Source organism: Ovis aries, chromosome 8, assembly GCF_016772045.2.
Source record: "Ovis aries strain OAR_USU_Benz2616 breed Rambouillet chromosome 8, ARS-UI_Ramb_v3.0, whole genome shotgun sequence".
In the NCBI taxonomy this organism is placed as follows: Eukaryota; Metazoa; Chordata; class Mammalia; order Artiodactyla; family Bovidae; genus Ovis; species Ovis aries.
In genome coordinates this window covers 4195388-4205554 of record NC_056061.1, presented here as the reverse complement: position 1 = coordinate 4205554, position 10167 = coordinate 4195388, and positions in this window count along the sequence as shown.

Below are 10167 nucleotides of genomic sequence, written 5' to 3'. Positions count from 1 at the left end.
TGGGGGGTCTTTCACAAGCACAGGGAGAGGGGGAGCTTGGGCAAATGCCTTTATTGTATTTTCTTTGGGAAGGAAGGGTAAGGAAGGGTTAGCAAGTTTAGGATTGACTAATAAAAATTTTAGCTGGTTCTGGGGCACTGTTTCTAGTCATCTAGTACCTAGTCCTGGGATCATTAAGGTGACTGTACAGTGCCGAGTGTGCAAGCCCCACAAGAGATGTGGTTGGCATTGTGCGATGTGGACTTAAGCAGTTGCTCAAGAAAGGGGACTGTCTGGCCTCTAACCCAGGGCCTCAAACTGGTCAAGATATTGCAGGAAGGGGGACACGTTCCAGGGCCTGAAACTGGGCTCTTGTCTAACACTTGGAAGTGAATTGTCCGAGGAGACACATGTGCTGACAAAGCAAGAGATTTTATTGGGAAAGGGCACCCGGGTGGAGAGCAGTAGGGTAAGGGAACCCAGGAGAACTACTCTGCTGCGTGTCTCGCAGTCTCGGGTTTTATGGTGATGGGATTAGTTTCTGGGTGGTCTTTGGCCAATCATTCTAATTCAGAGTCTTTCCTGGAGGCGTATGCATCTCTCAGCTAAGATGGATGCTAGCAAGAGGGATTCTGGGAAGTGGACAGACATGCGGTGTCTCTTTTTAACCTTTCCTGAACTCTTCCTATTGGTGGTGGCTTATTAGTTCCATATTCCTTATCAGGATCTCCTGTCATAAAACAACTCATGCAAATGGTTACTATGGTGCCTGGCCAGGGTGGGCGGTTTCAATCAGTGTGCTTCCCCTAACAAAGATAGTACAAAATATCTGTTACATAGAGGTAAAACCAGGTGAGCTTTATATTCTTTCCAAGCTTAACTTCTGATTTGGGGCACAATGTGTTCCTTGTTTGTTAATTCTTGGGCCAGAATATACAGAGCACAGTCATATAAGCAGAGACTCATGGTCTTCCCATGGATGCATTAACCAGGTATAGCAGTGCTTCCACTCCCAGACTTATCAACAGAAGGCACTGGGGATTCTTTCCTCTGAGAAAGACATCCAGTCAGGGGAGTTTAGCCTGGAGACTACAGTTATTTTACTTGCTCAGTAAGGATGGCAACTGGATTCAAATACTCAAAGGACTTTATACTTTGAATATAAATTAATTGATATGTTAATTCATTCCTGAAACCGCAGTTGCCTTTAGGGTAGAAGGTAGCAAGTAGTAAGCAGCACACAGTACCACAAAATAGCACTATGGCTCACAAAATAAAGGCTACCTGATCCAATTCAAAGGTTGACAGAATGCAATTAATGGCAAATTGAATTCAGCATGGGGTGAAAGAGCAAAGTTTTAAAAAGAGCAGTTGCTAAACTATTTGGCCAATTTATGTTAGGTCTAGGTATTTTGCTAGCAATTTCTTAATGACTGAAATATATAATCTTGGTATTTCACTTTTTAAGCTGATGAAGCAATCATATCATGAAATAGAAACATAATATCAAAACAGGAAAAAAGGTAAAGCTCTTTCAAAGTTTCTAATTGCAATAAATATGGATTCCAAACTATAGATTAATTTAGTAATTTTGACTGAAAAAATGCAGAACGTTTCAAATAAAAGAGTAGTTTATTTGAAATTTTAAGAATTGCAATTTGGGAGGTACTGATTTGAATTGAAACTCAAGTGTTCTCCAAGGGAAGCAGAAAATTGTGAGGGTGTATAAAGAAAAGAGACAAAGACATTCCAAAAGTTACATGGGTTGTTTTACAGAACTGTGATTGGTGTCAGCGGGCATTCAGTTACTTAACAGCATCAGATTGCTGCTAAGCTGCAGTTTCCATGGAGTAAAGAAAATTGAGTTCCAGGTGGTTTGTGGACGGCCAGGTCAAAAGTTTTGCATCCAGGTATGGATTGTGTGAGTTATACTTTGCTGATGGCCTCCTGGCCCCATTTTAGTTCTTTTTGACATAAATGACTATTTTGTTGTTCATACACCACGATAGTTAGGATCATGTTACACACTAACCCTCTTGCTTTATTTTTTCCCATAGTACCTTTTCATTCCTGGTTTACCAATAAAACTTTAATATAATTTTGGTTTTTTAATAAAAAACCAGCTTTATTGAGATATCTTTGACACATAAAAATTGTGTGTAAAGAGTACAACTTCATGCTTTGAAACATATATATCATGAAAAGATCACTATAATCATAACATATTGAATAAATGTCATGTCTATTATGCTATATAGTTATCAGTGTGCATATATGTGTGTGTTGAGATTTAACATAAGATCAGCCATCTTTCTAAAGTTCAAGTATGGAATGATATATTGTTAACCGTTCTCAGCATGTTGTACATTAGATTATTTGAATTGGAATAAAATTGCTTTACAATGTTGTATCAGTTTCTGCCTCTCTCTCACCCCCATCATCCCACCCCTCTAGGTCATCACAGAGTGCTGAGTTGAGCTCCCTGTGCCTACAGCAGATTTGTATAATTTATTAATCTTGTAAAACTGAAACTTTTGACCAACATCATCAATTTTCTCTTAATTCCAGACCCTAGGAACTACCATTTTATTCTCTGCCTCTATGAGATTAGCTAATTTAGATTCCACATATAAGTTAGATCATGAAACATTTCTCTTTCTGCATACAGATATTTTGTTTACATAATGTCCTACAGGTTCATCACGTTATTTCAAATGGCAGGATTTTCTTCATTCTTAAGGCTGAATAGTATTTCATTGTGCATAGAGAGATAGGTAAATAGATGGGTATAATTTTTTTTTATCCAGTCCCCATACATGAAATCCATAGGGGACTGGAATGGGTAGGAAATACTAGGAAGTACTAAGAGATGCTTAGTAGGAAGTCAAGAGATACCTGGAGTAACAGGCAAGTTTGGCCTTGGAGTACAAAATGAAGTAGCAGAGTACAAAATGTTAGCAAAGGCCAACAGAGTTTTACCAAGAGAAAGAACTGGTAATAGAAAACACTCTTCCAACAACATAAGATGACTCTACACATGGACACCACCAATACTGAAATAAGATTGATTATAGTTTTTTGCAGCCAAAGTTGGAGAAGCTGTATACAGTCAGCAAAAAAAAAAAAAAAAAAAAAAAAAAAAAAGAAAGAAAAGACTGGGCGTTAACTGTGGCTCAGATCCTAAACTCCTTATTGCAAAATTCAGACTTCAGTTTAAGAAAGTAGAGAAACAACTAGGCCATTCAGATATGACCTAAATCAAATCCCTTACGATTATATGGTAGAAGTGACAAATAGATTCCAGGAATTAGATCTGATAGTTAGAGTGCCTGAAGGACTATGAACAGAGGTTTGTAACATTATATAGGAGTCAGTGATCAAAACCATCCCCAATAAAAAGAAATGAAAAAAGGCAAAATGGTTGTCTGAGGAGGCCTTATAAATAGCTGAGAAGAGACATGAAAGGCAAAGGAGAAAAAGAAACAGACCCATCTGAATGCAGAGTTCTAATAAATAGCAAGGAGAGATAAGAAAGACTTTCTAAGTGAACAATGCAAAGAAATAGAGGAAAACTGTAGAATGGGAAAGATTAGAGATCTTTTCAAGAACTTTAGAGATACCAAGGGAACATATCATGGAAAGATGGGCACAACAAAGGACAAAAATAATATGGACCAAACAGAAGCAGAAAATAATTTTAAGAAGGGGTGCCAAGAATACACAGAAGAATTAAACAAAGAAGATTTTGGTGACCCAAATAACCACGATAGTGTGATCACTCACACTAGAGCCAGGTATCCTGGACTGTGAAGTCAAATGGGCCTTAGGAAACATCATTATGAACGAAGTTAGTGGAGGTGATGGAATTTCAGCTGTTGTTGTTCAGTAGCTCAGTCATGTCTGACTCTTTGCAACCCCATGGACTGCAGCATGCCAGGCTTCCCTAGAGCTTGCTCAAACTCATGAATTCCAGCTGAGCTACTGCGAATTCTAAAAGATGATGCTGTTAAAATGCCACATTCAATATGCCAGCATATTTGGAAAATTCAGCAGTGGCCACAGGACCGGAAAAGGTCAGTTTTCATTCTAATCCCAAACAAGGGCAATGTCAAAGACTGTTCAAACTTCTGCACAACTGCATTCATTTCACATGCTAGCAAGGTCATGCTCAAAATCCTCCAAGATAGGTTTCAGCAGCACATGTACTGAGAATTTCCAGATTTATAAGCTGGATTTAGAAAAGGCAGAAGTACCAGAGATCATATTGCCAACATCCCATGGATCATAGAAAAAGCAAGGAATTCCAGAAAAATATCTACTTCTTCTTTATTGACTATGCCAAAGCCTTTGACTGTGTGGACCACAATGAACTTCGGAAATTTTTTCAAAAGATGGGAATACCAGACCACCTTACCTGCCTCCTGAGAAACCTGTATGTATGTCAAGAAGCAACAGTTAAAACTGAACATGGAACAACAGACTGGCCCCAAACTGGGAAAGGAGTGCATCAAGGTTGTATATTGCCACCCTATTTATTTAACTTATGTATGTATATGTATATGCAGAGTATACATCTTGTGAAATGCTGGCTTGATGAATCACGTGATAGAATCAAGATTGCCAGGAGAAATATCAATAACCTCAGATATGAAGATGACACCATCCTTATGGCAGAAAATGAAGAGGAACTAAAGAGCATCTTGATGAAGGTGAAAAAGGAGAGTGAAAAAGTTGGCTTAAAACTCAACATTCAAAAAACCAAGATCACAGCATCCAGTCACATCACTTCATGGCAAATAGACGAGGAACCAATGGGCTCCAAAATCACTGAGGATGGTGACAGCTGTCATGAAATTAAAAGATGTTTGCTCCTTGGAAGAAAAGCTATGATCAACATAGACAGCATATTAAAAGCCTAAGACATTACTTTGCCAACAAAGTTCTTTATAGTCAGAGTTATGGTTTTTCCTGTAGTCATGTATGGATGTGAGAATTGAACCATAAAGAAGGCAGAGCACCGAAGAATTGATGCTTTTGAATTGCAGTGTTGAAGAAGACTCTTGAGAATCCCTTGCACTGCAAGGGGATCTAACCAGTCAATCCTAAAGGAAATAACCCTGAATATTCATTGGAAGGACTGATGCAGAAGCTGAAGCTCCAATACTTCAGCCACCTGATGCAAAAGCCAACTCATTGGAAAAGACCCTGATGCTGGGAAAGATAGAAGGCAGGAGAAGTAGGGGATGACAAAGGACAAGATGGTTTGATGGCCTCACTGACTTAATGGACATGAGCTTGAGCAAACTCTGGGAGATGATGAAGGACAAGGAAGCCTGGCATGCTGCAGTTGGTGGTGTTGCAAAGAGTTGGACATAACCTAGTGACTGAACAACATCTATAGACAGTTGCCAAAATTGTTTGCACATATTGGCTCATGAATAATGCTGCAGTGAACATAGGAATGCAGATACCTTTTTGAAGATAGTGATTTTATTCCCTTTACATATATACCTTGAGATGTGATTGCTGCATAAATATTTTGAGGAATTTCCATACTATTTTCCATGATGGCTGCACTAATCTACTTTCCTATGAGCAATGTACATGGTTTCCTTTTCTCCACATTGTCTCCAAAGTTGTTATTTCTGCCTTTTTTTGATGTAGCCATTCTGACTGGTGTGAGGTGTTATCTCATTATGGTGTTGATTTGCATTTCTCTGGTTAGAGATGTTGAGAACCTTTTCATATACTGTTAGCCATTTGAATTTCTTCTTTCAAGAGGTGTCTACTTAGTTCATTTGTCCATTTTTAAATTGAGTTATTTGCATTTTGGGTATTGAGATGTTTAAATTCCTAAAGTATTTTGGAAAGAAATCCTTCATCTTATGTATAATTTGCAAATATTTTCTTCCATTCTAACAGTTGCTTTTAATTTCATTATTTCCTTTGCTGTACAACTGCCTGCAATGCTGGAGACCTGGGTTCAATCCCTCGGTGGGGAAGATCTGGAGAAGGTAATGGCAAACCACTTCAGTATTCTTGCCTGGAAAATCTCACAGAGAGAGGAGCTTGGTAGGCTATAGTCCATGGAGTCACAAAGAGTTGGACATGACTGAGCAAATTCACTTTCACTTTCACTTTTGCAGAAGCTTCTTAGCTTGTTATAATCTCACTTGTCTTTTTTTTTTTTTTTTTTTTGCTTATGTTTTTGGTGTCATATCCAAAATATTATTTCCAAGACCAATGTCAAGAATATTTTTCCAGTTTCTTCTAGGAGATTTGCAACTCCTTTGTAAAACTCTTACCTTTCATTTTGAGTGAGGTAATTTTTATATATGGTGTGACACTGAGACCTAATTTTATTTGTTTGCTTGTGGCCATCCTGTTTTCCCAAGGACAATTTTGAAGTGCCTATCCTTTACCCATGTTTGTTCTTGGTATCTTGTTGAAAATTAATTGATAATAAACACGTAGCTTTATTTCTGAGTTTTCTGTTTCATTAGTCTATACTTAGGCTGGTTTTTATGTTGGTGCCATACATACTATTTTGATTATTATAGCTTTGTAGTATAGTTTGAAGTAAGCACTTCTGGTGATTCCAACTCTGTTCTTCTTTCTCCTTGACTATTTGGGATCTTTTGTGGTTCTTATAAATTTTAGTGTTGTTGTTGTGTTTTTTTTTTTTCTATATATTCTTGCAAAAAAAAAAAGTCATTAGGATTTTGATAGGGATTGCTCTGAATTTGTTGATAGGTTTTGGTACTATTGATATTTTAACAATATTAATTCTTCAAAGTCATAAGCATGTTTTATTTTTTCCTTATTTATATGTATCTTTTAAAATTTCCTTCAACATTCTTTTACAATCCTTAGTACATAATTTTTTTCACCTTTTTAGTTAATTCCTAAGTATTTCTTTATTGCTAATACGAATGAGGTTGTTTTCTTAATTTCTTTTTCTGATTGTTTATTGGTGGTATGCAGTAACACCACTGATTTTTGCATGTTGATTTTGTATCCTGTATGGAACAACAGACTGGTTCCAAATGGGAAAAGGAGTATGTCAAGGCTGTATATTGTCACCCTGCTTATTTAACTTCTATGCAGAGTACATCATGAGAAATGCTGGACTGGAAGAAACACAAGCTGGAATCAAGATTGCCAGGAGAAATATCAATCACCTCAGATATGCAGATGACACCACCCTTATGGCAGAAAGTGAAGAGGAGCTAAAAAGCCTCTTGATGAAAGTGAAAGAGGAGAGCGAAAAGGTTAGCCTAAAGCTCAACATTCAGAAAACGAAGATCATGGCATCTGGTCCCATCACTTCATGGGAAATATATGAGGAAACAGTGGAAACAGTGTCAGACTTTATTTCGGGGGGGCTCCAAAATCACTGCAAATGGTGACTGAAATTAAAAGACGCTTCCTCCTTGGAAGAAAAGTTATGACCAACCTAGATAGCATATTCCAAAGCAGAGATATTACTTTGCCAACTAAGGTCCATCTAGTCAAGGTTATGGTTTTTCCTGTGGTCATGTATGGATGTGAGAACTGGACTGTGAAGAAGGCTGAGCGCCAAAGAATTGATGCTTTTGAACTGTGGTATTGGAGAAGACTCTTGAGAGTCCCTTGGACTGCAAGGAGATCCAACCAGTCCATTCTGAAGGAGATCAACCCTGGGATTTCTTTGGAAGGAATGATGCTAAAGCTGAAACTCCAGTACTTTGGCCACTTCATGCGAAGTGCTGACTCATTGGAAAAGACTCTGATGCTGGGAGGGATTGGGGGCAGGAGGAGAAGGGGACGACCAAGGATGAGATGGCTGGATGGCATCACTGACTCGATGGACGTGAGTCTGAGTGAACTCCGGGAGTTGGTGATGAACAGGGAGGCCTGGTGTGCTGCGATTCATGGGGTCGCAAAGAGTCAGACACGACTGAGCGACTGAACTGAACTGAACTGAACTTTGTTTAATTTATTTATTTAGCTTTATCACTTTTTTGGGTGATAAAGGAGTCTTGGGTTTGAAGGATTCTTAGATTTTCTACATATATAATCATGAGATAAGCGAACAGAAATGATTTTACTTCTCTTTTGATTAAGATACCCCCCTTTTTTTCTCTTGTCTAATTACTCTAGGACTTTCAGTAATGTGTTGGATAGAAGTTGTGGTAGTGGGCCTTGTTCTTGCCTTGTTCTGGATCTTAGAGGATAAATGTTTCATTTTTCCTCATTGATTATGATGTTAACTCTGGATTTTTCACATGTTGCCCTTATTGTATTGAGGAATGTTCCTTATATATCTGTTTTGTTGATTTTTTTAATCATTAAAGGATACTGGATTTCTTTCAAATCCTTTCTATGAATCTATGAGATGATTGTGTGTTTTTGTTTTGAATTCTGCAAATGTGGTTTATCTTGCTTATTGATTTTCATTGGTTGAACCATACTTGCATTGAAGAGATAAACCCCACTTGATCAGTGTATGATCCTTTTAAAGTACAGTTGAATTCAATATGCTAGTATTTTATTGAGGATTTTTACATCAATATTTATCAGGGATACTGGAATGTACTTTCCTTATGTTCTTTGCCTGGCTTTGGAATCAGGGTGATATTGTCTTAATGAATTGAGTTTGGGGGGTGTTCTTTTTTTTGAAAGAGTTAAATGTTGATATTAGTTCTTTTTGAGATGTTTAGTAGAATATAAACATGTAGCCATCTGGTCCTTTGGTTTTCTTTTTTCTGAAGCTTTTTTATTATTTATTCAGTATTCTTGTTACTATTAGATTGTTCAGGCAGTCTATTTCTTCTTGTTTTAGTCTTGGTAGATTGTCTATCTCTGGGAATATATCCATTCTCCCAAGATACCATTTTTTGGGTGAATAATTTTTCACAACAGTTCCATTTTAATTTCTGTGCTTTCATGGCAACCACAAAGGAAAAACTATGAGAAATAGGCAAATGAATAAAGAGAAAAGAATCAAACAAAATTGCCACTTAAAGTATCAAAAAATAAGACATTAAGAGAGAAATGCAAGAACAAAAGGTCTGTATAACAGAAGACACTTAAGAAAATGACAATTGTAAGTCCTTATCAATCAATAATTTCTTTAAATGTAAATGAATTAAAATCCCCAATTAAAAGACATAGAGTAGCTGAATGGATTAAAATAATCCATTGCTATACTGTCTACTAGAGACTCACTGTAGATATAAAGATGTACCACAGATATATAGACAGAAAGTGAAAGGGTAAAAAAAATTTCTATGAATATGATAAATCACAAAAACAAGGTGTATATAATTATATTACACAAAATGGACTCTAAGATATCAACTGTCACTAGAGACAAAGAAATTCACTATATATTGATAAAAAGAGTTAATTCAAAGAACATATAACAATTTTAAATATATACATACCCTATGCCAGAACTCCTAAATATATAAAACAAATACAGAAAATCAAAGGGAACAATTGATAGTGAAGTGAGTGAAGTCGCTCAGTCGTGTCCAACTCTTTGTGACCCCATGGGCTGTAGTCTATCAGAATCCTCCGTCCATGGGATTTTCCAGGCAACAGTACTGGAGTGGGTTGTGATTTCCTTCTCCAGTGTATCTTCCCAACCCAGGGATCGAACCTGGGTCTCCCTCATTGTACACAGATGCTTTACCATCTGAGACACCAGGGAAGTCCTCAATACTTACAATGCTGTACAGAATATCCAAGCAGAAATCCAATCATGAAACTGACATTAAACAACACTATAGACTAAATGGACATAATTGATATGTCCATAACATATATATACATACATATATATATACATACACGTGTGTGTGTGTGTGTGTGTGTGTGTGTGTGTGTGTGTATTCTGCTTCTAGAACTTTTTAGGAGCAGAATATGCACTCTTCTCAAACATACACTTAAAACTCTCCAGGATAGATTACATAATAGGCCATAAAACAAATCATAGAAAAGTAAAGAAGTTTGAAATATATCAAGGGACTTATGACCACAGTGAAATGAAGCTAGAAATCGATACCAGAAAGAAAATCAAAATCACAAACACATAGAAACTATACAACACACTCTAAAAAAACATTGCATCAAAGAGAAAATCAAAAGAGAATTTAAAAAATACCGAGAACAGACAAAAGTGAAAATGCAACCTAGTAAAAC